The sequence below is a fragment of the Daphnia magna genome, unplaced genomic scaffold (genome assembly GCF_020631705.1).
Source record: "Daphnia magna isolate NIES unplaced genomic scaffold, ASM2063170v1.1 Dm_contigs160, whole genome shotgun sequence".
Lineage (NCBI taxonomy): Eukaryota > Metazoa > Arthropoda > Branchiopoda > Diplostraca > Daphniidae > Daphnia > Daphnia magna.
In genome coordinates, this window is record NW_025533146.1 from 32,773 (window position 1) to 38,765 (window position 5,993).

Here is a 5,993-nt window from a genome sequence, read left to right on the forward strand (position 1 = left end):
CTTCTACATGTAAACAGAATCAAATATACTTGTATTCAATGTGAATACACTGTCATATTATTAGTTTATACTTCTACATGTAAACAGAATCAAATATACTTGTATTCAATGTAAATACACTGTGATACCATGAGTTTTAACTTTTATATGTAAACAGGATCAAATATACTTGTATTCAATGTGAATACACTCTGATACCATGAGTTTTTACTTCTATATGTAAACACGATCAAATATACTTGTATTCAATGTGAATGCACTGTTATATTATGAGTTTATACTTCTACATGTAAACAGAATCAAATATACTTGTATTCAAAGTGAATAAACTGCGATATTATGAGTTTTAACTTCTATATTTAAACAGGATCATATATACTTGTATTCAATGTGTATACACTGTGATACCATGAGTGTTTACTTCTATATGTAAACAGGATCAAATATACTTGTATTCAATGTGAATACACTGTCATATGATGAGTTTATACTTCTACATGTAAACAGAATCAAATATACTTGTATTCAATGTGAATACACTGTGATACCACCAGAGTTGAAACTAGCTCACCGAAACGTGAGCTTAGCTCAAGCTCTCCGCTCACGGCCTAAAAGTGAGCGGAGCTCAAGCTCAAGCTCACACAAAAAAAGTTGAGCTTCGCTCAAGCTCACGTTCGCTCAAGCTCATTTCCAAGTTCATTTTATTAATAGATTACCTTTGACAACTGACAATCAAAACAGTGTATTTTTTTCAGATTTGCTTTAATGAGAAAGCGGTCAATGCTCAATGGTCTAACATTGAATGAGAATGACAAATCTGCCAGAATCATGCCCATCGCTGCCAGAATCATTATTCTCTACATTTACAGTTTCACAATCAACTTGATCATCACCACCTACAGCACCCACATGACTTTGACTTTGTAAACTTGTAGAAGCTGTTCGCTTTTTTGACGCCATTTCTCATTGGTCTCTACTCTCTAAAGAGTTTAAGACTTTCAGTTTCAGATTTCCTGGTTTTAATTTGAACGAAAATTAGTGTGAATTAAGCAATTTACTACAGAAAACCAATATTTAAGACACAACTCACAAGTTCATGTTTTTATTTGTTCAGTTCAATCACTAAGCTGTAACTGTAAGCATAAGCAACTAGTATAGGCTAGGCTATTAGCAAGTAGCACAGACAGCTTTCCACCTCCAAACGTGGAGATTTGTCTCATTTCGGCAACCACTTTCAATTTTGGCCGCTAGATGGCGCCACAAGCGTGAGCTTCCGCTCGAGAGGCAAAAGCTCAAGCTCAAGCTCACACTTTTTCAAAAAGAGCGAAGCTCAAGCTCAAAGCTCACAAAATGAGTGAGCTTTTGAGCTAAAGCTCAAGCTCTCGTGAAGCTCGTTTCAACTCTGGATACCACGAGTTTTTACTTCTATATGTAAACAGGATCAAATATACTTGTATTCAATGTGAATACACTGTTATATTATGAGTTTATACTTCTACATGTAAACAGAATCAAATTTACTTGTATTCAATGTGAATACACTGTGATACCATGAGTTTTAACTTCTATATGTAAACATTGTTCGGCAATACTCATCTTTCTGTTGGAGTTCGATCCATTTTTCCGTGTCCTTGGACTGATTACTTTCGGTTTCGAAAACTACTTGTTTGGTTCGAGTTTCCTTGGTTTCGTTTTTTACTTCTGATTTCATTTTTGTACCTGTTGAACTTGTTTCTACTTTTGCTAACGGCACTATTGGGTTGCGTCTAAGTGTGTTAGCATTTTGGTGTGACTTTTCTGGTCGGTACCCAATAATGATATCAAATTCTTGGATCTTAAGAGCCCATCGAGCTAATCTTTCTTCTGGTTCTGTCTTACTCATTAGCCATTCTAAAGGTCTATGATCTGTAAATACGGTAAACTTATGCCCGTATAGGTACGTCCTAAACACGTCGATGGCTTGGATTATTTCGTATGCCTTTTTCTCTGTGGTTGACCACTTGGCCTCGCGGTCGTTCAGATGTTTAGAGGTATAGGCTATGACGACTTCTACGCCGTCTGATTTACGAAGGTCCTGTCCGTCGGACTCCACTAAATCCGCTGATTGAGGTGGAGGTTGTATTTGAGCCAAGACTGCTCCTATTCCATATCCTGAAGCATCCGTGTAGATGATAAATTCTTGAGAAAAATCTGGATAACCTAGAACAGGTCTAGTGATGAGACAGTTCTTAATACATTCAAAGGCGTCCCTTTGTTCCTCCCCCCATTTCCATTCCGCTGACTGTCTAGTGAGCGCAGTTAGTGGATGGGCTTTATCAACAAAAGCCCGAATAAATTTTCTGTAGTAGCTAGCTAGACCTAAAAATGAGCTCAATTCTTTAACGTTTTTGGGAGCGGGATATTTAATAATCGCGTCTAACTTTTTTGTATTTGGTGTTATTCCTTTCCCGGATACGAGGTATCCTAAATAATCTAATTCTTCTTTAAAAAATTCGCACTTCTTCCTTTTCAACTTTAAACCTGCTTGTTTAAGGAGTCTAAAAACTGCTTCCAAGTGTGTCACATGATCAGTAATTGAATTACTGAACACTATGATGTCATCTAGGTAAACCAATGCGAATTTGTACAATACCGTTTTCAAGATGTTATTCGTTGCTCTTTGAAAAGTGCTGGGAGCATTTGTTAAACCAAATGGCATTCGATTAAATTCGTATTGGCCAAATTCACAAATGAAAGCTGTTTTGTGTTTATCACTTTCTTCTATTTCTATCTTCCAGTAGCCGCTCAGTAAGTAAAATGTTGAAAAATAAACAGACCCGCACAACGCGTCAATTGTGTCATCTATCCTAGGTAGAGGGTACTTATCCTTAACAGTAATTTTGTTCAAAGCTCTGTAGTCGATGCACATTCGCATCTCTCCATCTTTTTAGGTACCATTACTTAACAACACGTTTTAGGGTTTCGGGTGTTCAACGTAGTCTTTGATTAATGGGAGCGTTATGGCCTATGTTGATGTGATGTTTCACTTGTGTAGCTAGACCCGAGTCGGATTCTTGGTCTGCGAAAAGATCTTCGTGTTTCTTTAGTAAAATTTCAATTTTAGTTTGTATGTCGTCCGATACATTGAGTGCTTGTTCTTCTTTTTCAGCAATCTTAGCTATCTGCTTAGCTTTATTAATAAAGTCTAATTGAGTGAAGGATTCTAAATTACGATAATCTTATTGTGTAAGATCTTCGTCTTCTCTATCAATTGGGATTAGAGGTATATGGATGCCTGCTTTGCTAAATGTTACGCTATAAATGGGCATGGTATTACTTCCAAAATTATGTTCTACTCCAAAGTGATCATAACATATTTGACGATTTCTAGTGTTAATCTTCACATTATTGTTAGATAAGAAATCTAATCCTAAGATGCATTGTCCATTGAAGTTGTTCATAACATAAAAGTGATGGTTAAAAATTTGATTATCGTTAATAATAACTGAAAATTCGAATTTCCCTATCGATTTAAGTTCTTGTCCCAACACCGTTCTAAAAATAGGAGGATTCGCACTCTCTACTTGTTTTAAGTTCTCATTACACTCTAGAGTATCCAATATTTTACTGGATAATAAACTAGCGGCGGCGCCAGTGTCCACTAAAGCTATGATTTCCTTATTAAAAATTCTAACGGGAATACGTATAAGTTTAGGAATTTCTACTTCTACATCTGATCCTAAATTGTATGTTAGTTGGGAGTTACGGATTGGTTTTATGGTGTTTATTGAGGACCTTGGTTGTTGGTACGTGCCAAATCTGTCCAACATTCTCTTGCAATATGTCCTCTTCGGTTACACTTGTAGCAGGTTATTTCTCGATTTTCAGTGGTTCGAGGATTGTTGTTAGTGTGCTGTTGCTGCTGTGTATGTTGGTTGCTGTTATAACGTGCTTGATGTCTGTAGTTGTTTGGTCCGTTGTAGTTTCCTTGTCGGTTGGGGTAGTCGTTCCGGTATGGGGGACGTTACGTTGGTGAGATGGGAATCTGGTTTGCCTGTATCCTGAAGGATTATAATTTCTTCGTCCTGACGAATTGTAATCTCTGCGGTAGGGGCTGTTGTCTCGGTTTCTACTTAGACTTCTTTCTCGACTTGATTATCGGCTGTTATGACTGTCAGCAAATCGCACTCGCGAATCACGTGATCTTGAGTAGCGTTCACTTGGACGTGGTCTCCCGTTTTCGTATTGGTTAATTGCAGCTATGGTAACGTCGTTTTCCTGTGGGGATCCACGTTTCGTATTAGTACATTTTAATTCTGACAGAGCTTCTGATAATTTTTGCTCAAGTAGTTGGATTTTATCGTCTTGTTGTTTTTCGTGATGCGTTATCCTTGCTATGACAGCTGACATCTCCTTGTCGTCTGTAGCTTCTTTTGTGTGTAGAATTTTTTCAGAAATGAAAAGTTGTTTACATAATGCGTCAAAGTCTTCTATGTTTTCTGGCATTCGTAGATAAAATTCTGCTTTATACTTTGGTAGTAATCCTTTTAGTAGGATTTTGCTTTTTCTGTGATCCCTCATCTTTTTCACTTTGTTTAGTAATTGTCCTTCAATAATAGTTTGGTTATGATCAGCCGGGCTGACGGAGAAGGGAAGATTCAGCCCTTTCTTCTTTACCAGCGATGGTATCGTAAAGATTATTTAACCTTGACACGAAAGCTCTGCAGTTTTTGAGTTAATTTTGAAAGTTTTTTCTCCTGCTTAGCTAAGTCGTAGGTGTCTTGAAATCTTGTTATTAGTGCTTCTTTCCAATCCTGGTAATTTAGATCATCGCCTTCTTCCTCAGCGTATTTTTCATGCCATTCGAAGGCTTCGCCTTTCAATCGATCAGAGAAGAAACGTATCTTTTGATTGTCGTCCCATTCGTTGTTTCGCGCTACGTGTTCGGCGCCGCGTAGCCACTCTGATATTAGTTAATCAGTGCTTTTTCCTTTAAAGATTGGAATTGCCTTTTTGTCTTCTCTGGAGAATAGCTCTCATAGGGCCTTCACTATTGGCTGAGTGAAGTACCTGTTCACTTTCTTTGCGTCTTCGTCGTCCTGCTCAGTTGCTGGAATATCGTCATCCTTGGGATTTTTCTTGGAGGTGTTCGCGAACGTTTTTTCCGAAGTGTCCTCGTTGTCGTGCGTTACGCCCATGTCGACCTTCTTTTTTAACTGTTGATTTTCTTGCTCCAAATAGATGATTGTTTTGTTTAAGTGCTCTATTTGCGTTTTAAGGTTTTCTATTGTTTGCTCAAAATCGTTTGTTTGTTCTATTTCCAGCTCGTAGTGGAGTGACTTGTCTCCACTGTCTGTCGGCAAGGTCAGTTCGTTTATATCTCCCACTAGTTTGGTTATTTCTCCTGGTTCGTCCTCGTCTAACCTTGAGTCGTTCGAGTCTTCAGTCTCGATGAATTTAACTTGAAGTTTTTTGTATTCTTTCACCCGGTTTTCTAGAAATATTATTTGATTTTCTTGTCCTCGTACCCGATCTTGTAGTTCTTGAAGGTCTTTTTCAAGGTTCTTGTTCTTCGAAGTAAAATCTAATAAGTTTTTCTTTAAATTGATTTTCTCTGTTGAAGCCTTGTCGAGTCTGTCTGCCAAAACTTTTATCTTTTTCTGGAGCTGCTCTGCTGTTTCTGATACTTGTTTCATCTGGTTTTCTGCAGTGCTAAGTTTCTGGATCAGTCTGGTCTTTTCACCTTCAAGTTTGTTAATTATTTCTCGCCTTTCGGTCTCGACAGCTGCGTTGTTTTCCTCTTTTCTTTTGAGAAGATTCTGCAGTTGGCTCTGCTTCAAGGTTTTGATCTAGGTCGGCGATTCGGGAATTGGCTTTTTCAAGGGAGTTTTTTAGAGCCTCGTTGTTTTCTTGAAGTTTCTCTAACGAACTGCTTAAAGTGTATTTGAACTTTTTGCCTTCTTTTTGTTACTCTCCAATTGTCTTTGCGCGTATGAAAGTTCAAATTTTAGCGT

General features: G+C 37.8%; 1 long non-coding RNA gene across 1 annotated transcript; it reads right to left on the minus strand.

Annotated features, from left to right (window-relative positions):
• Nucleotides 1–726: 726 nt before the first annotated feature.
• On the minus strand, nt 727–1,266 carry LOC116926100. The gene is made up of 2 exons (XR_006641662.1): nt 1,091–1,266; nt 727–1,013 (listed from the first exon to the last, which is right to left on the minus strand). It is a non-coding gene; the product is annotated as an uncharacterized LOC116926100 (long non-coding RNA).
• Nucleotides 1,267–5,993: the final 4,727 nt, after the last annotated feature.